The sequence below is a fragment of the Hipposideros armiger genome, unplaced genomic scaffold (genome assembly GCF_001890085.2).
Source record: "Hipposideros armiger isolate ML-2016 unplaced genomic scaffold, ASM189008v1 scaffold_392, whole genome shotgun sequence".
NCBI lineage: Eukaryota > Metazoa > Chordata > Mammalia > Chiroptera > Hipposideridae > Hipposideros > Hipposideros armiger.
The window spans coordinates 213,170-236,622 of record NW_017731742.1 but is presented as its reverse complement, the minus strand read 5'-3'; the positions used below and the strand labels follow the sequence as shown (position 1 = coordinate 236,622).

Here is a 23,453-nt window from a genome sequence, read left to right as displayed (position 1 = left end):
AAACACAGTGGTGAATGCCCTACTGACCTACTGCTTTCTAAGGTAATATTACAGCTTTACAGTGAGGAGCCCTGTCTATCCCAATGTGAGTGAACTGAGTTAATTAACGGAGTAGGCTTGAAATTTCCATATTCAGTAGAATTAAGACACCATCAGAGGTTTCTGGAATTACATCCTAATTAGAAAAGTTCCCACTTCTTCGCATTCAGGCTACTCGTTGATAAACAAATTTGGTTAAGTACTCTGGTCTCTCCTAAAAGAAAAAGGAATTCTACAATGTTCCTCAGAAAACTAATGATTTTTTTTTCTGTTTTTTCTTTAATAAGTGTCATTCTCTTACTGTGAAAGTGACTCTCGGCATGCTGCATACATTGAGAGGTGTATGTGTCGCTTAAGAGCACTGGGTGGGTAGGGGGGCATTTCAAAAACCCCTCCTGCATAGTCCCTTGAAAGCAGAGCCCCCAAATTAATAATCCTGTAAACGTGATTTCCACAAATAGAAGAATCTCACAAAAAAGCAGAAGACAAATAAATACTTATAATATTTCAGGTTTGAGATTTTTTGTGATGCTTAGGCACACCACAGACTTTCCCATTATACACAGAGAGGGAAACAAACGGCAGATTTGACCATTTACCTGGTGAATTCCAAGAGAGTTGATATTGCTTTCTTGAATCCCCAAAAAGGAAGCAAGAGCATTGGGACATTTAAAGAAAGATACAGAGCAGAAACACCTCTTGTGCCAGGATAGCACGACAAAGTAGGGCTAAGAAACAGAAAACAGCAGAAAGGAGCTTCCTCAAGCAAAGTCCTAGGAGCATTTCAATTATACCTGTGTTCCCCGGGCCACCAGGCAACCTACATTAGATTGTGTTAGGGTGTGTCAGGGCCCAGAATAAAGTATATAGAGATCAGTGAATTGAACACGTAAAGGCTGGCTCTGGGTGGTGAACACACAATGTGATATATAGACGACATATTATAGAATTGTACACCTGAAACCTATGTAACTTTACCAACAATTGTCACCCCAATAAACTTTAATTGAAAAAAAAACCACAACGTAATAGCCATTACATGAGCGCCTACTCCAGCTTCAAACAAGTTATGGAAGATGCAGTTCATTTGTGTGGATCATTTTAGCTTTCAGTGAGCTCTCCCTGATCCCCTCCCACTGTAAACAGCTCTAACTGTCACGTCAGCATCTGCTGTTTCTTGGTGAAGGGCCAATACAAATGAAAAGAAGGTACCCTGTACCTGGGCACTGGCACTGAAGTCCCTGAATCGTATGGGACTCTGCCATGGCCCTGAGCATTTCAGGAAAAACGTCAAGTAGGAGGAGAACAAAGCAGCCGGCAGACAGGAAGCCCCTTGATGGCTCAGGTTATGTCACAAGGGTGACTGTTGCCAGATTCACTAGGAGCTTTCTGACTCCAAATGTGACTTCAAACAATATTCTCATTCTCTGTGCAGCATTTACAGTAATTTGAAATTCAGTATTGAAAAAATCCTTTGGAATCCAATAGATCTGAGTAGTGCATGCGTGCATGTGTGTGTGTGTGCGTGTGTGTGTGTGTGTGTGTGTGTGTGTGTGTATTATAGTCCAAGAATTTGTGGAAACACACGACATAGTGTTTCCTCCTGCCACTGGAACTGGGAAAGGCATCCCGAACCTCTGGCACATTTGTGGGTGCAAAGTACCACCACTTACATGGATGAGCTGTCCATGCTGGTGTTGATTATAAGCTAAATTAGTCTTCCATGGCCTCCACATCACAGGAAAGCCTTGCCTTCTCCAGACTTTGATGGCTTTGGCATTTTTGTGTGAATGGTCTTAGTTTTCTGAAGTTATTTATAGCAACCAAATTTGTTTTGGAAAATAGTATCATCAGACAAGTTGGTTGGTTGAGTTGTATTTAATTTGCAAGTATTTCTTATACCTATACTAATTCTCCAAGTATAAATATATATATATATATATATATATATATATATTTTAGTTTGAGGTACCTATAATTTTTAAAGATCATTTTTTCATTCGTTTCAGGCTGCTGCTTAAACTATAGAATAAGTAATTCTTAAGGGTAACATTTGGTCATGACCCTGTATTGGTTAATTTACAATTTTTATTCCCATCTCCTTTCTCAATACATTCATGAATGTAAGTACATATAGTTATGAATTTCATCTTTTTTCTGTACTATTAACAAGTTATTTTTGAATTTAAAGCACCAAAACCATTATGTCCCATGAATACAATTTAAATAATTATCTATTAACAAATAGGTATTCAAAATATTTTCTTAAAAAGGTATGTATGCATTCTAGATTGAGGGTGTATCTGCAATAGGTATACTAAGACTGTGTTAAACGATAATTTGACAGCATTGCTTTCTTAAAATTACACCCTTTTTTTTTAGATTTTTTTATTGGGGAATTGGGGGGATGGGAACAGTGCTGGGGAATCGGGGGAAGGGGAACAGGCAGGTTGCTGTCATTTTGTTCTTCAGTCTAGTTGTGGAGGACGTTGCTTCACTGGCCCAAGTTGGCACCATCATTGCGCTCTTCCCTGGTGAGGCCGATCAGTCGCTGGCTTCTGGACGGCCGTTCACTGCGGCTGCTGGCCGCTCACGCTGGCTGCTGGCTACACACGGTAGCCCATGGCAACTCACTGCCACAGAAGCTGCAGCCTACGCCATCGCCGGCGACTCACGGCAGCCCAGCTCCAGGTTGAGCTGTTGTCCAGCATCTTAGCTGTGGAGGGCAGTGTCACTGGCCCTCCTATGTGGGATCCAAACCGGGGCCCTCTGGCGTCCCAAGCCAGTTCTTAACCATCACGCCACTCGGCCGGCCCAGCATTGCTTTCTTAATAATACATAAAATAATGATATTCTGTACTTTGCAATCTATGGCTTCTCAGATCTGACAAAACACTATGTTAGTAGCTAAGGGGAGGGAAAAAATGGAACTTTTTTTTTTTTGAGCATATATTGTTGTTTTCTGGCCATTACACTAGGTGCTTTGTGCTAATGATCATATTTCAACAAAGACCTAAGAACTAGTATCCTTGTTTTGCAAAGGAGCAAACAGACTTTAAGAGGTTCAGTAACTAACCTGCCTCAGGTCATACTTTTGAAGTGTAAGGGTTAAATCCCTTGCTTGTTATTTGCATATACTCTTCCCATTTGCAACAAACAAAGAGACACACATCCCAAGTAATCCCCAATGATAGGAAAAGATACTAAAAATTTTTAAAAATTAAAAAAAAAAACCCAAAGAAAATCAATGCTAAACTGCCTACTCTTCCACTCGTTTATAAGCACCATGAAGACAGGGTCATGTTTTACTGTCAAATATATCTGTAGCCTTAGAACACTGTTCAATAAATATTGGGTGAGTCATAGAATTTCAGCCTCAAAGACTTGTTTTGTGCATGCACTAGTCATCACCAAAGTGGCCTAACACCATCAGACTCATCAGACTCAGTTATAGGTCTAAGTTTTGCATCCCTTAGGGAGGATCACTGTTCCAAGTCATTCCAGAGTGCCCAATGCCAAAACAACTGCACTAAAACAGACCTTGGAACATTTGAAATCAGGTGCAGCTTAATGTGGTTTACCTCTCCATTTAGGGTATAGTATACTTCATGCATTTCACAGAAGAAGCAGAGAAACGAGTGCTCATTCTTTAGCAGGTTTTAATTTTCTTCCCCCATTTTAAAGCACACACATCCTGCTGCATTTTCCCTGAAAGACTTTTACAAAAATTCTGTTCCTGTTGTTGCTTCTGTACCCACACCCAACTGTCCCCTTCCTTGCCCTGGTCTTTTCTTTCTCTATTACTCCTCCTGTTCTCAACTCAGCTCCACCAATGGAATCATTAAAAATGTTGTCCGACATTTGCCACAAAGGTAAGCTGATTTGGGAGGAGGGTGGCTATGTTACTTTATTTTTACCTAGTACTAGTAAATGGGCAAGTTGCCAAAAAGAGTGGAGTGTAACTAGTAACTACAGAGAGGATGATGGCAGTATTTAAGATGTCATTGCCTTTTGCCTGTGCTGAAACCAGACTATTAACTACTGGGGGATTATCATCTACAGTGTCTGAGCAGTGCTAAGTATTTACATCTTTCCAATGTTCAAAGCCAGATGAAATACTCTCTCTCTCTCTCTCTCTCTCTCTCTCTCTCTCTCTCTCTCTCTCTCTCTCTCTCTCTCTTTCTCTTTCTTTCTCTTTCACACACACACACACACACCCATACACACACACACACACACACACACACACTCTAGCTTTCATTTGTGTGTTGAAAATGATAACATACCATTATGCAGTTGAGCAAATCATAAATGGTCGGAGCTTGGGATATGGAAGAAGAATACTGGAGAAAGATAAACTTTCCAGCCCAGTAAGGGTTCCTTGGAAAAGTGACACCACTTGTTTATACATCAGCCCCAGCTTTCATCCACTTGGAGACCCAAGAGTTGTCCTTGCTGCTTGCAATACTACATAGAGTTGAGGTCTGTATTTCTCTACCCCTCTCTACTTTGAATATTTTTGTTCATTGTTGTTGTTTTTTGTTTTTCTACCATTGGCAATATTAATTAATCATTTCATTCTCTGAGTAATAAAGGCTAAGTTTAGATAAGGAGTCTGTGACTAAGAAAGAGGAGTATGTTCAAATATTCATTACTGACTTATGCAACTGATTACAGTGACCAATCTATTCATATATCTGACTTCAAATGCCTGCTAAACTTACATGTCAAACCTCTCAGAAGACAAAAACAGATTTTTTGTTGTGAGTTTTTTCTTTAATATTCAATTTCTAACTGTGGCAGTAGTTTTAGGGTTCAACAATATAAATAGTTCAGTGATGCTTTCTAGAAATATATCTAGCAATCTATTTTTCACAATGTATTAGTAGTAGTTTATTATGAATAACTAAAATGTAAAACAATACATAGAAGTAATTAAATGAAAATAATTATTCAAATAGGAGTATATTAGTAAAAACATCAAACTATAAACAAAATAGTGAAAAATCAAGCCCATATATGAATCTTTACTTTTTTTTTTTGGACTAGGGTTTGGTGACATATCGGTTTAGCTATAGCCATAATTATGCCACCATTTCCTGCTTCCTTTAATAGGAAATAAAAATTCAGAACCAAGGATTTCAAGATGGAGAAGCTTATTTCTTGGAGAAAGTTAACTTAGCATTTCCCTTTCCCTGGCTGGAACTGAAGAATTGAGATAACTCTGAAACCTGACACTTTGCTCTGAGATTTAATGCCAGGAGTATGAGTGTCCTTCACTTTGATCCTACTTCCAGGAACTCCCTCTAAGTGACACTTCTCATTACCCCTCACCAGATCTTCCCCCCAGCTCGCTGCCTTTCACACGTGGTGAATGAGAACTCTGACTGATGGTACCAGTATTGTCTGCTGAGTAACACTTTGTCTTGAATGAGCAGTTTCAGGATCTTTTACTAATTAAATTGCTTTACCACTGAGAGGTCCCCTGAGGTTTACCCTTGTTTATCTGGGTTAGATCATGAAATCATAGTTGAGACAACCCTAGGACCACAATATGTGACTAATTCGAATGAAAATGCTGGAAATAAACTCATAAAATTGGTTCACAATTGTATCTGCACACGAATACAATTAGGTTCATCATAAACCGAATAAATCCATGTGCAGACACACAAACTGATGCCAGAAGGTGAGCCCTCGCTATGTGTGGACCAGGGAGCTATATGACTAGCTTCCAAATATCTATTTACAAAGGGAGAAGGGTGGACTTTGAACTATCTTCATTTTCTGGTTGATTTACACTTACAGCCATATAGTAATAGTTCCAGAGATCTAATAGCATAGCCCTTTGGTGTTCATTAACACATATAGTCTTTAGGGTATAATCACTCAAAGCCAACCAATAAAATAGTTCAAGCTGATTTTTCCACAGTAGGTTAGTGCTGTGACATGCTGAAACATTACTGTTTATGCATGTGCTTTGTGAGTGTGTGTGTGTACTCACATGTGCATGTGTGTATGTTGGGGAGTGGGGACGGGAAGGCCTCCAGAAATTTTAATTCCTTCGGTGTGCTAGTAACTTTGAGAGAAAATATCAAGTATAAAATATGGGACCCAGAGAACTGGTAAAACAAATGATTCAAAGGCAATTGGGAAAACAGGACTTAAATGTCAATGAACTAAACAAGGTTCCTAATTTAGATTCATTGTCCAAGGTATTTCCTACTCACATCCAGCAAAGGCACTGGCGTGTGGAAGGCTTTCATGCATGTTTGAGGCGATCAGTGGGGAAGGATGGATGGGCAGATGAAGGGTCAGTGGGTAAAGGAAGGAGTTGGTACAGGGCTCTGGTCTGTTGCCTCCAGCTCAATACCACTAAAGGGAAATAAGAGAAGGCAAAGAAAAGTAAGACCTAGATAATTCAGTTTCAAAACAGAGTGTGTTGTGTGAAACCTATACAAAAAAACCCCAAAAACTATGAGAGAGACAATTAGTGGCTAAGGTGATTGATCTGAATGGAAACACTTTAGCTTAGATTTCAAGTGTCATGTTATTTTCTATAACCGTGGAATATCAAGAGACACTTATAGTTTTAAAAATATTACGACATTGTATATTTTAAGAGACACAAATATTTTTTCATCTTTTTGACAAATTTGTCTCTATAGGAGAATCTTAACCATCATAACCTAAATGATGCGAATGGAGGTAAACAAATATACAGGTAAATTATCCTATTTCTGATTAGATTGTAGCACCTAATGATATGTATTGGCTTATGAGATTTCAAAAAAAGTTTGGCAGAATTTTCATTTATTTTACCTAGAAGGTTGATGTCCTGGGATATTTAAAATTAAGGTGTCTATTTATCCAAAGCAAATAATAATAATAATAATAATAATAATAATAATAATAATAATAATAATAGTAATATACCTCTGTAACCATTACTATTATTCTATAACTCTGAAGGCAGCGGGCTCTTTCCAAATGTGGGTGAAATAAAATCTGGGCAGAATCTGACAGCATGAGAGGAAAATGTTGCTGAATTAGCACTGTGTGAGAGGCCTTGGGGCATAGAGCATATATTATCGTCTTTGGTAGTAAGTGACAAAAAGAGATTTGAGAAATAAAGATGAAAGTTTTCATAACTATGCAAGTATCAATGCTAACAGAAAAGTGGATTATATCCTAAAATACGTAAATTATTATTCACAGAACACATGAATATGCACATGTGCATTTCTGCAAACAACCCTGACACCACTGACCTATCAATTATTACTGTATTTTCTGACACCTGAATTAGGTGCATAGAAAGAGCCCAGGCATGAAAATGAGTTAGCCCTTCAAAATCATATCCTAATGGTCTTCCCTTTCAAACACAAGGTTCACTCTGGTTTAATTCTGTAATTCGTAATTTCCTGTTGTGACTTGGAGTTGCGTGCGTGCCTTGGAGGTCCCACAGAATCCTTTTTGTGTAGAGCTGGATCTAAAATGAGGCATATGTTAGAGCTTCTTGCACCAGGCCAGACTCTCATCTTGCTCTGCACCCCACAGTGCTCATCCAAGTGAAGAGCCATCTTTGAAGGCAATTGGAGCCTCTTGCTTGGCTGAACACCATGGAGCTTGGAGCAAGATAAAAAAGGAGCCAACGGCTTTCAGCTGCGATTTTGCTAGCAGGACACACTGACTCCATCCATATGGACCACTGTGAGGTAAGTTCTCTAGTCCCTTATCCCCATAAACAATGCTATCTAGTCTAATTGGCCAGCAGTAATTTCCATTAAAAAGCGAGAAAAGTGTCTCTAAACATGTTAAAGGTTTATTGCATTGGAATTCTCTTCTGAATAATTTGCCTGCTTGCATACATAATTATGTCATTTACAGCCTGAACAATTTTATAGGTGATGGTATAAAGACAAAAAAGAAATTCCTTTTATAGAGTTGCCATTAAAATAACTTACAGTGATGCCATCATATCAAGAGAACATTAGCGGCAGTTTGTTATGACTTCTGGGAAAGCTGGAGGTTGAGCATGGATACTCCCCTGCAATAGCAATTTTCAGATCCCTTCCTAAATAGCTACATTTTATTTTTCAAAATGAAGATTCAAATATCTCATTTAATACATACTAAATTTTAAAAACATTATGTAATATAAATTATATATATATATGGTGGGTGTGTGTGATCAAAATATAAAATAAATGGGAAATTTTGAATAAAAAGATTATTACAGTAAAAGACACATTGCCATTAATTCCCCTCAAAATACTCTCCCTTGCTTCAAACACACTTATCCCATCGTTCTTGCTAATTTATGAAGTGGTTCTGGAAGTCCTCTTTTGTAAGCATCTTTACGGGCATTTAAGAAATGATGTGCATAGAAAATGGCCTGAGAAATGGGCAAATGGTTTCACTCTCCATCATGACAATGCTCCGTGTCACACATCGCTTCTGGTATGGTAATTGCTGTCAAATAAAAACATCACGGTGTGTCCTCATCCACCTTATTCACTGGATCTAGCACTGTGCAACTTCTGTCTCTTCCCCAAAGTCAGAATGATTCAGGACATCGAGGCAGCCACGACAGTGCAACTAAAGACACTCACGAAAGAGGACTTCCAGAGCTGCTTCAGAAAATGGCAAGAAAGATGGGATAAGTGTGTTCAAAGTAAGGGGGAGTATTTTGAGGGGGATTAATGGCAATGTGCCTTTTACTGTAATTTTTTTAATGTAAACATTCACTATACTTTCTGATACATATAAATAAACATATATATGTATATTACAGTTATATATAAACATTTTGTTCAAGTGATTCTGATATGTCATCAAGTTTAGAACCACCCTTCTAGATAATATTATGACTCCTAAAAACTATGAAGTCCAAGAAAGGATTCATTTCTTTAAGTGGAGAAATGTGTCTTATTTCTCCTTTAAACTATGATCTATATTCCCCATGAAAAGAACTATGCTTAGAGAGGCCAGCATAGTTATAAACATTTTAGTTTTCTCAAGTCTACTCTGTGCAATGTATCTCCTACTCACACTTCTTCTATATTCTCGTTCACTATCTTTATTTAGCTAAGCACTTACGCCTTCTTACCAGGAATATTTCTAAGGCTTACTCCTATCTCTCCTCCCAGCCTCTTTCTCCCTCAAAACACACACAAAAAAAACATACATAATCTTCGTAAGGTAGAAACAAACTACACAGTGTCTTACCAGTCTCTACATAATAAAATGTGGCCTTCCCACACAAGTTTTGAAACCCTCAGGGGAAAACCCAGCAACCAGTCCACTTTGTTCTATTATTTTCGTTTGCCAGCATCATCCTCGTGCCTAAATAGAAAGCAACCTACTTTCCCGATGATGTTCTATATTTTAACAATTCTACGTTCTTTCCCCTTACTGTTCTCTCATTTTATTGGGTCCACTTAATATTGCCCAACTTCCTGCTCAAATCCTGCTAGTTCACTAAGATCTGTATCAAATTTTACCTCTAGAGGGAAGACTTCCTTGGTGTCCCAGATAGACAGTTTCTGCCACCTAATAACGCCTTTGGCTCTTTTGTCATTGTTGTACATTTTTTAATGTACCTCTGGGACCCTTGGCCTAGACTGACTATTATTTATGTGGTTATTTTATGCCTGGTATTGTCCTCTACACATGTCTTCCCCTTGTATATGCTCAATATAATTTTAAATTGAATTATTGATATAAATTCATTTAAGCTAACACTTGCATCATTCACGGGAGAGTAAATGCATGCTGGCAAAATTGATTTACTTACGGCTTTGAGAAATATTAAACTAGGGTGGGAAAGTATTCCCCACTAAGGGTGAATAACAAAGGGCTGTTTCAAAGCCATCCACTGCAGAGGGACATGGGCATGACCCAACTGACATCCCATAATCAAGCAGATATCGTCTCTCTCAGGCCCATCTTTGGGACCTTGGGCCTAGACCTCGCCTTCTAATCAGGGAAACCAAGAAGGCTTGAAAAAATATATACAAATAACATTGCAAACGAATCCAAAGCTGGGAACTAAGCACCCGGCTGTGTGTGGGGATGGAAGCTGTGACCAGAAGCCAGGCTGAGTCAAAACCACCACTGGTCGTCATGGCAACAGGGGCACATCCAAAAGTCAGAGCTGGAAAACAGAGCAGGTCGAATGTGGAACAAGCTGTCGGTCAGAGCAGGGAAGCGAGGTCCAGAGAACCAGACTAGGTCCCAGCCAACGAATGCTCCATGCCATGCAGGCTGCAAGGGACTTTCCTACGTGAGTCCAGATGGAATTCTGCTGGATGTCTGGTCACTGCTCCAGCTGGCTCAGAGTTCCCTTTGCTCCTTATGCACAGATTATTCCAAATAGCTTCTGATGTTTTATGGTTTTCTATCTTTTGGATGCACTTGAAGCAGCCTCACAAGGCTATTTTTTGCCAGAAGCTCCATAAGGTGACCCCATTTGTAAAGAAATGCCAGAAGTAAGTTAAAGCGTAGCTTTGTTTTGTTTTGTTTTAAAATTACCTAGAAAGATACAGCCTATCTTCCTGTATTATAATGAAAGAGTTCAAGAATTTTCACCGTGCTAGCCAGGCAGAGTCCAGAGTGAGTTTCCAGGAGATCTGGTCTACAAAGTGTCATTTTCTCCACAGAAAAACACCTATTTCTCTATTGCTATTAATAATGGTGATCAAAGTTTCTGATACAAAATAGACTGTAGTGTGAGGGTTAGGCATGTTATCATATTACATTAATTGCTTCCTAGTAATACCTGAAATTGATCAATGCTTGGTTTGACTTGCTATATTCCCAGGATTAGCAAACATATTTGAATAATATATGAAATATAAGTTTTATCTTTCACACAAAACTATGAGGTGAATTATTATAATTATTATTATTATTATTTTCCCCCTCTTTTATCATTAATGAAACTGAAACATTGTTATACTTGTGAACCAAACAAGAAGAGGAACCAGGATATCGAGAAGGAAGCCATGATGCCAACCTTAGACTCAAAATATAAAAATCTATTTGGGCACATCATGCTTTAAAACTAGTAGGGTGACTGTCAGCACATTTTATCTACAGAAGTGAGCAGAGTAAGCTGAGAAAGGAGAGAAAAAATCTGGCAAAAGGGATGTAACAGTGGACACAATCTGCCTTTCCTAAGATAGTGCCTGGCTTGATGACTGTATATGAGGAAGGAAAGAGGGGAGGAGGGAGGATGGGGAAAAAGAGACGGAGGAAGTTAGGAGTGTGTCATCATGGAAAGCTCTTTACCACCCGTACGGCTCTCACAAATGTGATGGTTTATCACCTATAAGAGCTTTGTTATTCCCAAACACTTTGATGTTTTATAAAACATTCACAATGGAAATATAAATACACTGGAATAAAAATTTACAAAATCGTTGTTTAAGCTGATCTTAAGTTGTGTCTGTTTTTTTCTCAGTGCCTTTTGAAAATACAAACCCATACATATTGGGGTTTACTGGAACCCTGAATTATTGAACCAAGTCCAACGGATCTAGTAGTTATTGACGATAGGTTAAGAACTCCAAGTCTATAATATTTTATTGCTTAACAGCTTTTATATATCCTTTTGAATTATGAAAGCCTAGGCCTACATACCCCTACAATTGGGCATGCTTGAATTTGTTCTTGTTGCTATAGGGGGTCACCAATTCTATTCCACTAATGACTCTACTCCTGACAAATAGAACACATATCTAGCCCTGTGCACAGTGTTATATTCTATATTGTTATATTTTACCAGTATAGTTTGAAAACAAGCTATATTTAGTTTCTCAACTAGCTGAATCTTAGTAAGATTCTGTCTATGTAATATTAACTAAATATTGGGGGGAGAAAACTGCAAATGTGGTTATGATACATAGATTTAAATAACTGTAGCTAAAGATCATTGTAAAGATTTATAACTAGTAGCAAAAAGACAGAATTATGTATTTCTGTGTACATGCAATTTTACAGTAGAATAAGCACAATGAACAAAATCCATTGAAAGATTGGAAAAGACATGAGTTTCAGGAGGTTGGGAATTAAAATAAAGCTTACTTGTTTCCCCATTTCTCTAGATTCTATAGCTATAATTCTAAGGGGCCTATATACAGTAAGGTGGGTTAGGGTGATTATTTTTCTCTGCCTCTTCTCTTAGAACAGTTTGAAAAGGTGAATGATAACTATAAAACCAAAACATTGGAAACTTTTTTTTATAACTAAATGTTTTTTGTTGGCCTTCAACAAAATTTGTACACATTATTTTTTTTCCTACAAGTTTACCTAACCTCCCTTCCCACTCATCTCACTAATTCTCCAAGATCCCAAATCCTAAATGTTTCCCTTTAGCATATCAATCCCACCTACATGGTGGCTGCATACCCACAACTTCTCTGTCATAAAGTCCCTAAGCCCTGAAATACTGTTTTTGTTGTTGTTTTGTTTTGTTTTTTTACTGTCATCCAAACTTCATTCATGCTGTTAAAAACAAGCAGCACAAGGAGCTCATTTGTTTGAATTAAGCAACTCACAGTGAGATATGAATTTCTTGGTAAAATGTAGATGGTAATATGGAGTGGTGATTAAAAACAAAAAAACAAAACACAAAGCCCTCTAAGGACTTCCATAGCACAGGCTTTCACAGACCAAACTTTTAGAAGCAACTTGTTGAAAATCAACTTTCTCTAAAGAATCTTTCTGTCTCCCTCCTTTCTTTACAAAAACATTTGTTGAGCATTTACTATGTATAAGTTAGCTCCTTGTTAACGAAGAAACAATTTGTATTCTGTACCCTCATTTCTTTTAATCTAGGTATTTAATAGTTTTTACTCTTTCATAGTAGCATAATGGTCTCACATTTGTTTTCAGTAATTTCTGCCCCACTGTTTTCAGATAACTGATTTGATAGAAAACACATTTTCATGCGCTTTAAGGACATATTTCACCTATAGGTTGTGATAATAATTGATTCATTTAATCTTATTTTGTGTTTGGTGTTGGCTATGATTTTACCTCACTGAATCTAGTTCAGTTGTTTTGCATCTGACAGTAAGCAAATGGAATATCTACATGCACCCGTGCCCATCTAGGGCTACGTATATGGACTTTGTTTCTCGCTTTCACTACAGGGGTGACATTTAGCTAGGGATTGGTCTGAAAACTAAAGAATACAATTTAAAGACACAATTGTCTACGCCCCCATTTCCATCTATTTGTATCTACAAGTTCTTGTTTAAAAAAAAATCCGACAGTAAATTTGCCACCTCTGCAAACAAGAATGGAAATTCAGGTTGTTTTCACTCAGAAAATGAACCAGTTTCTCAGCAACTGTGTTTTACATCTGACTTGTCTAACTTAAATTGCATGTCCTTGGGGCGGAGAGCGGCCTTCTATTTTTTTTTTTCCTGCAGAGCCAAGTATCCTGTCACTGTTCTATAAAACAATAAATAATGAAGCAAATTGAAGATGTGTGAATCGTGCTAGGTTGACAGAAATGGAGCCAGTGTTCTCAGAGGTGGTACAGCAGTATTTCCTAACAAGCAGCCTGAGCTACTCTGCAGCTTCTCAGAACCAAATAATGATAGAGCATCAGAAAGTGTAGGTAAGGAGAAAAGTAAGCAGACAGCAAAGGTGTAAAACAATATGTATTTAGAGTTAAATAGTAGTGGCTTGAGCTGACACACCTATATGAAATGAAGAAAGTATTGAAAGGTCTTTTAACCATCAGGCATGTTTTAAAAGTGTCACTTTGTAATTAATTATTTGAAAAAATACCTCACAAAATTTTTACTTTATACTTCTACTATGTAAATGATAACACTAACCATAGATACTCATACATGTTTAAAAGTTTTTACTTAGTTCCTCTTCTGAAGAGCCAAAGTACCTCTTCTTAGAGGACTTCCTTGACTGTATTAAAAGTAGAACCATCCTCAAATGTCTCCCGAACATCACTCTCCCACTATCCCATGTGATTTTCCTTCTACAAATCATCCCTATCAGGACTGATTTATTTAGTCTTTTTTCTTTTTAATCTGTCATATTATTAGAATATGAGTTCAATCAGGGGAGTGGCTTTACCAAATATCATGCTGGATTATGGGAGGTACCAATAAATATTTGTTGAAAGATATGATTTCACTGACATGTGAAATATAAAACTGAAAACAAAAAAAGAGCAAAACAAACAAATGAAGAAACAAAAACTCATAGACACAGACAATAGTTTAGTGGTTACCAGAGTGTAAGGGGGGAAAAGGGTTGTAGATGAGGGTAAATGGAGTGAAATACATGGTGATGGGAGGAGAACTGACTCTGGGTGGTGAGCACACACTGTGATATATAGATGATGTACTACGTAGTTGTACTCCTGAAACCTATGTAACTTTACTAACAATTGTCACCCCAATAAACTTTAATAAAAAAAAAAGGTAAAGAAATGGAGCTTTGAAATACAATGAGCAATTTAAATAATCTGCTCATTTTATTTAAACAAAGAGTGTAGCACGCAGTAGGAATTCAATAAATGTATGTTAAAAGAAGAAAAGATTGGAAATTTGAGATAAGAAGCTACATGAATATCATTATCTTAATTACGGGTTGGGATCCAAATATTTAGAGCAGCATCTTTTAAAATATTGAAGCTTTACCAACTTGGCAGCATGACTTTCTTAAAATGTATCTCATAGCATAGCATAGCCATGTTAAGGGGAAAGAATAATGTATAAACAAAGACAGAAATTACATGACACTAACTGAAGCTGAAAACATGTTCTACCTAATGTTGGCTGTTTCCATACCTTCATACATATCAATCACTATTCACCACTATTCCTGCAAAATTTTGGTCATATAATGAATGTATATGATATTTATATGTTACAAATTGAATTGTGTCCCCCAAATATTGATATCCTAATTGTAGTACCTGTGAATGGGATCTTATTTGGAAATAAAATCTTCGCAGATGATCAAGTGAAAACGAGGTCATCAGAGTGGGCCCTAACTTAACATGACTGTGTCCTTAAACAAAAGAGAAATTTGGACACAGAGTCAGATACACACATTGAGACACACAGAAAGGAAGATGATGTGGCATCACAGGGAGGATGCCATCTACAAATCAAGTAACACTGGACACTACCAGGAGAAACCAACTCTGCGGATACCTCAAGCCTTCTAGCTTTCTGACCTCTAGCCTCCAGAGCTGTGAGACAAAACGTTTCTGTTGTCCCAGATACCCAGTTTTGGTACTTCATCACAGCATCCCTCGCAAACACCATCCACTCTCAACTTTAATGGTTGACATCGCTACATAGGCCTAATATCCAGATATTGGCTCAGTCAACTTATCATGTTACACGGCATCCATTTAAATAATTTACATTATTTAATGATGTTCAATAATTTATTTATTTAAATCATTATGTAGTTGCAATTAATTTGTCTTCCTTGTATCATTTTCTTGCTCTAAAATTAGCTGAAAGTATCATGCTGTTGCCATTAACACATTTAAGAAATTATATGACGTAAAATTTGGAGATAGTATTTGGAATTATAATTATAGAGGATGTAAAATTAAATATTAATACATTTTTCACATAAAAAAACATGGAGAGTTAATTTATAATGTTTTGACCCTCTTCAAATAGCATACAACAGATTTTTCTATCATCACCAAACAAAATGTTTAGTGTAAGGAATACAGATAATAAAATAAAACATTTTCAAACTTTATGAAGCTAATTACAGGAGAGTGATTTACAAATTTTTACTTATATCCATAGTAAATAAATGCCCTAAAATCAACCTTATCTGATACAGTTATAAAAGGAAACTTCAGTTATTTTTCTTAAACCTTAAAAATGCACATTCTACTTGAGTACAGTTTAAAACAGAAAGAGCTAACAATTTATGTTGACAACACTTATGTATGTAGAGCAAATTCCCACTTTACACCTTATTGATTTAAAAAATGATTGAATGTAGAGGGAAAACTAGTAGTAGAGTTTAATACTAACATAAATGGGTCCTGTGGGCAAATCATTTTGTAAGCCTGTGCTGTACTCTGAAATTTTATAACCTAGAAAAACACTGCCATTGGTCGTTTCTCTTCTACATGCCATAAATTTGAATATAGGAAATTTTCACTAAATATAAAGACTATCAAAGAAATTAATTAAAAATAAGAATTAGAGCAAAATGGTAATTATTTTCCTTTCATATTTTTCAAAAAAACTAACACAAAACTGCACCACAATTTTGGATATGTGAGTTCAAATCAATTATCTGCTATAATAAATATTTGCCTTTAATAGAATTCACTTAAATTTCATTAATATTTATTTCACTTCTCTAAGATGCTCTGAACATTATATTAAAAAACTCAACAAATACATTTTCTGTTATAAAGATATGAAAAGCTACATTGAGCCTTGATATAAAAGTATAGTTAACTGATGCTTCCAATGAAATAATGAGAACTACCATTAAATTACATCTCCCAGTATATTTAATTTTAAACCAGTCCTGACCATCACTGAATTTAACCCTTGTCTTGATTTGTGCTTCCACCTACTATTCCAATCTTAATTGTTGTGGAGTTTGTTTAATACTACTGGAAAATTAGTTAGGAATTTTACAGGGATAAAAAATTTAAACTCCTGATGCCTCAGTTTTTTATTTGTATAAAGTAAACTGAAGATTTTAAGATAAAATCCTACATTTGCATTTTGTAGATTATTTTATGAGTTTCAATTATCTAAGCTAAAGAATAAAATTCAATAAACAAATGACAAAGAGCTATGTGTTCTTTTCAGAAGCCTGTGGTTTGTGCCTTTGCCTATGGTTTGATTTTTATCCTAGAGCTCTTTATTGAAATCATAAACATCACTGTCATGCAATTTTGAGTAATACTTTTTAAATAACCAAAAGAAATGCAAACATATCTGGCTTTCAAAGTTGCCAATCTAATAGATTTTGCAGAGAACCGTGCTGATAATTGTTTTGTATATTATCGCATGTTTTGGGTTCTAAGTCCTGTCACACCTCCTGCAAAGCAGAGTAGTCAAAAATGCTCTCTTTAGATCAGAATATACATTTAGGACAGAGACTTAGATAAAGGGCCAAATCTTTCATGCATGTATTTAGAATTACTTGCAGGTTAAGGGAACATGTGATTTATTCAAATTGAAGATCAGGTGTCATAATAATGACTAATTGCAGCATGGTTGAGTAGGTAGTGTTAAAATAAATGGGATCAAATATGTGGTGATGGAAGGAGAACTGACTCTGGGTGGTGAACACACAATGTGATATATAGATGATATATTGCAGAACTGTACACTTGAAACTTATGTAATTTCACTAACCATTGTCACCCCGATAAACTTTAATTTAAAAAAATATTGCTAAAAAAAGACAACAGTACCTATCCTGGTTGCCAGATATTTGCATACATTATTAATTATTTCTTTAAGATAGCTTTTAATAGGGAGACTTAATACACACACACACACACTCACACACACACACAAAGGACATACTACGGCATCTGTAATCAGCACCTCGCGGACATCACTTCCTTTCCTGACCCCTCCTGCATCTTTCTTCAGAATGGTAAGAACAGCTGCCATGATACCTGGGTTTTGACTATAGCTCTCTTACCAAGAATGCCTTCTTCTTGTGTAAGTTATTTATGCACTCTGTGTCTATTTTCTTATTTACACAAGGGGAGGTTTAACTTCTTAGGTCTCTTTCCCATAAATTCTGTAGTTCTCATCTCCACCTTAATTATTCTGGTCTATATACGCAAGTATTGCACAAAGTGATCTGAAAGAGCCAGGTTGCTTATTTTCCCCCCATCCCATGCCCCAACCTTGGGTAACAACTTAGTACTGCATCTAGACAGCTTTAACTTTCACAAATAGGTACTTGCTTTGTAGATCTAGATTCTGTAAAGGGACAACTATCATTTGTCAGTCTCTATGCTATTTTTTTCATATATTTCCCCTCAGATTTTCACAGCATGAGAGATCACAATTTTAGGAACTTCATTGCATGCTGCTAAGCTTGGCATCCCATATGAACTTTGCATTTCTACTGTTACTGTTACTTTTACTATTACTTTTTAAAAATAATGAGAAATTATTTGCCTGTTACTTAGCATGGTTACTTTAAAAAATAGTGAGAAATTATTTACCTTCTATTGGGTTGTTGGAAAAGTCATGAAGTATTTTGTCTATGTTTTTCAAAGGTCATTTATTTATATAAAGAAAAAGATCAATCAATGATATATTGCCCATTTTGTTTGATACCTTTGGTTATCTTTCAGTGAGCTTCATAATTCTTTGTTCATAGAAAGACCTGTCTTTATTTGTGAAAAACTGAATAAGGTGCTGATTTACAGCCTCATCTGAATTGAACGTTATACCCCACAAAGAGTTTTGAAGAGAGCGAAACAAGTGGAAGTCTGATGGTGCAAGGACAGGCGGGTATGGTGGGTGTGGCAACACATCCCATCCAAGCTCCAGTAATTTTTGACGGGTGGTCAAACTTGTGTGTGGTCTCACGTTGTCTCGATGGAACACAACTCCTTTACAATTAACAAGCTCTGGACGTTTTTGGATGATGGATTCATTCAAACTGTCCAATTGCTGACAGTACATATTTATATTGATTGTTTGGTTCCTTGGTAGGAGTTTGAAAAACACATCTTTAAAATCCCATCATACTGAGAACATAACCTTCCTCTGATGAATGTCTGCTTTCGAATTAATTTGTGGCAAAATATCACATCGGGACCAAGGCCGTTTGTGCACCACATTGTTGTAAACAATTCCCTTCTCATCAGTCACTTCAAAAAAGGATTGTTTTCCTCACGTTTGATGAGCACATTGCAGATGTTTATATGCACCATCAAATGAACTTCATTGAGTTCATGCAGAACCCAAATATCGAGCTTGCTTACATATTCCAGCTTCTTCAGGTGGTCATGAATGCTTGAATGATGGATGTTCAACATTTCTGCAATCTCTCGTGTTGTGTAACATGGGTTTGACTCTATCAATGCCTTTATTTTGTCGTCATCAACCTCAGTGGGCCTCTCTGATGGAGAAGCGTCATTGAGATCAAAATCACCAGCACGGAATTTCATGAACCATCATTGGCAATGACGTTCTTGTAGAACATTGTCACTATAAACTTTATGCATCTTTTCACAAGCTTGATGTGCGTTCTTCCCTTTATGGAAGTAAAAGAGTAAAATATGGTAAAAGTGCAGTTTGGTCTTCCATCTTCAACTTGTTGTAAAATCTCTAAAACTCAACCAAATCACTCAATTTGTGTTTAGAACGAAGCTAGAACTGTCAGTTGTCAAATGACACAGCAATAACATACATGCAAATGACTCTAGTACTTCCAAAAACGAAGTAGTGCCAACTGTCGCAAACATGCATCATGACTTTTCCGACAACTCAATATTTTAATATGCCTCACTGAATAACTCATCTTCTATAAAAGAGGCCATTATAATTATTGCAGTCCAATGAAAACTTATTACATATTAGTTATCAAATTCTTTTCCATTGGAACATGCTTAAACATTTGTTATTTTTAATCAGTACCAAATAATTGTTTGAAATGTTGCAAAGATATTAAAGGAAATATTAAATACACCTCCCTAATAATAATGCTCCTAATCCTCAGGTCACTTAAAATATATGCTTAAAACTTCGAAAGTTGTCCACAGGTTATGAATTTACTTAAGATCACATAGTTAATTATTGTGGAAGCTAATCTCTTCACCTAGGCCTATTACTCCAAACATCAAGGCTCTTTTCATTTATTATCCTACTCGCTTAAAAATAACTTTTTATTATTGAAACAAAGGATTCATGATGTTTAACTATCACCTATCTCTTTAAGAATCTAAAATCTAACTAAGAAAAACCATTCTGTATTTAAATATGCACAGGTGGGCCTCTTTCTACTACTGGTTGGCATGCATGTTTTAGAGTGCAGATTATATATATCCTAACTGTTAGATCATAAAACTATAACCCTCAGGTGTACAGAAGCATTGTTTTCTGTAAAATATATATTACAGTTAGCAATCCTACCATAATTTATATATTTATGTTCCCTTATACTACTAAAATATAACCATCTATTTATGTGTATTAAAATTTCTTTTAGATCACACTCAAGATGATATAGATGGTGATACAGAAATATCTCGAAGGTTAATGGATTGACCACGGTTAGAAAATCATTAAAGGGTACACAGCCATCAGGGTAACTGTCATCTTAACTTCTTTATAAAGCAATTTAGAAAACCATAAACACGATGCCCAGACAGCAATTTTAAGATAATAGAATTTTAAAAAATGCTATCTAATCAATGTGAAATTTCATCTTAAGTACCTTGAAATGAGAAGAAATGCATGTCTCAGTTAACTTATAACATGCCACTAGTCAACAATGTTTTCATCATTTTTTTAAGTTATATAAATATGAATCCCATTATTTTCAGCTCTAGGATAGTAAGTAAGCAGGTTTAAATGTATATAAACAAGTTTTTAAAAGTGAATAGGCAGCTCATGCTGCCTATTTTAAAAATATATATTAGTTAATGTTCTGCTTCAGTGATAGTTTGTTTTCCTTTTAAAATACTTGCTTTGTATTTGAATATTTGTTTAAAAACAGAATTGTAGTTTTATTTAAAAATTAGAAATAGTAATTTCCCTTTTTAACTGCAGTTAAACAATCATAAACAGAATCCTCTAAAGGAATCTATCATATTGTAAGCTATTCTTTAAATTTTTAAAGCTTCTGATTACTTTATATAAAGTAGATACATTATGGTTCTTATTTCCTTCCCCTATTCCTGGAGTAACTGTACAAACGTTGGCCTTAGCTTTCCCTCTGGGCTCACTTTATCCCTACTTTATTATTTTAGTATAGGCTTATATTTAAAGTTCATTAAAATTGTAAAAAATATTGCAGTAAATTGTTGTCATGGTTAATCATGTGCTTTTTTTTTTTTTAAAGATTTTTTTTGGGGAATTGGGATGGGATTTTTATTGGGGAATTGGGGGAAAGGGAACAGACAAGTTGCTGTTGTTTTGTTCTTCAGTCTAGTTGTGGAGATGTTGCTTCACTGGCCCAAGTTGGCACCATCATTGCGCTCTTCCCGGGTGAGGCAGATCAGTCGCCGGCTTCTGGATGGCCGCTCACAGCGGCTGCTGGCTGCTCATGCTGGCTGATGGCTACACACGGTAGCCCATGGCAACCCACTGCCACAGGCGCAGCAGCCCACGCCATCGCTGGTGACTCATGGCAGCCCAGCTCCAGGTTGAGCTGTTGTTCAGCATCTTAGCTGTAGAGGGCAGTGTCACTGGCCCTCATATGTGGGATCCGAACCGGGGCCCTCTGGTGTCCCAAACCAGTTCTTAACCATCGCACCACTCGGCCGGCCCTTAATCATGTGCTTTTAAATGTGTATAACATTAAATTCAAATGAAATGAATTTAAGAAACACATAGAAGTATAGCATTTATATCTCATCTCCATTACTCTAGGCCTGGAAGACTCCTCAGAATTTAGTAATAATTTAAAATGCATGAACCAAAAATTGAACACAAAACCTTTTATATAGTACAGAAGAAAGTCACTGAGGTCCTTAATATACATTATTGTATTAAATATCAATTTTAAAGATTTAGAAACTAGGGTTCAGAGTAATTAGCAACTTAGTAAGAGTTAATGTACATAATACTTGTTGTGCCCAGGCACTGTTCTAAGCATATCCTACATACTCAATAATTTATTCATGTGCAAAGCCAAATCATTATTAATCAGCAAAGCCAAAATTGGAAACGAGGCTTGTCAATACAAAATATACACTCTGCACATCAACCATGCCGAATATATGGGAGAAACATTTAATAAGAGGAAAATTTTCTTATGAAGGAAATAGGATAAAAATTGGATTAGTAATTGAAAAATGTGAACTCTGAATATTACCACTCAGATGCTGAGGGCCATGGGCTACTCATGAACCTCTTACACAAACAGAAACATCATTACAACTGTAAATATACACATATGTGTGTGTGCATGTGTAAGTGTGTGCGAGACAGGGAGGGAGGGAGACAGAAAGAAAGGGAGAGAGAGAGAGATTTTTCTCTAGGAACTGTGTATTATACAATTTTTTGTGGGTTTTTTTTGTATAAAGGTTAGAATACCAGTGGAAAAACGTCCATACCACAATTTGAGCACAGCAGAATAATCTCTCCAAACTGGTTCCCAATAATTAATGAATGTCCTTTGAATACTCAGTGATACTCTTGGGGAACCACACTGACTGAGGAGGCCCAGAGAACTCAGAAGACTCAGACCTAACAGGCCACACTGTAGTCCATTTTCTGGGCTCCCAAGTTTTCACTGGTGGGATGAAGTGTTCACCAAGTTCTTTGTATTCTCAACCTGTTTATTTCACTAACAATTCTACTGATATTATACACATTAATTGGCTATTATGAAATGTGAACTTGCAGTGACATATGAGTGCAAGATACATTGTTTCTATGAGGATTAAGTTGAGTACTTAGGAAAACCTTGATGAAGTTGCTAAAAAACTCTGTTGAGATTTATATGAACAATCATAGGAAAAGTAGAGAAATATTCAAAAAATCTCTAAGGATCCTCTACTAAGACTCCTGAAAACAAAATCTAGAATTCATAGTTTCTAATACACTTATTTGGATGTTTCTGTAAGAAGAAAGGGGCAGAGCTCCAGTAAACACACAAAGCAGGCCAGTGGCCTGTATATTATATGTTCCAAGGTAAATACTTTAAGGTATGCATTTATATATTTAACCTATCCATTATGATCACTTTGGATGAATGACTGTATTGTATAAATACATTATTTATGTTCAAACAAAGCTTTAAATTAAGCTAATTGTCCTCTTCCAGAATTTTCTAAATAATTTAAAAGCACCTATCATCAAATTTTGAACATTTTGTGCACATAATTCATATTCTGAAAGGCAATTTTATTATAAAAAAATTTAATATGGTCTTTAATAATTCCTTATTGTGAAAAGCTATAAAAAATGTTTATTGTGCCATAATAGAGATACCACCATTATTATAGTGTCAGCTTAGTGTATTTGAAACCTTGAAAAGGTTGAGCCCAACTGCATTTTACACATTGTGATAACACGTCCATTCAGAGGCACAAGCCCACATGAGTAGAAGCAGTGGGCCCAATAATGGCCTTTTTGAAGCTTTTAGGCTAAAGATTACAATATCCTCCCAACTCAACATAACCTTCTCATGTATGCTTAATTTTTTGTTCCAAATTATTATTGCAGTGC

General features: G+C 36.3%; 1 protein-coding gene across 1 annotated transcript in view; it reads right to left on the bottom strand.

The window, feature by feature from the left end:
* The window catches only part of LOC109393849 (protocadherin-9-like), a 374,712-nt gene that overhangs the window by 301,582 nt on the left and 49,677 nt on the right, over positions 1-23,453 (bottom strand). The window lies entirely within an intron of this gene.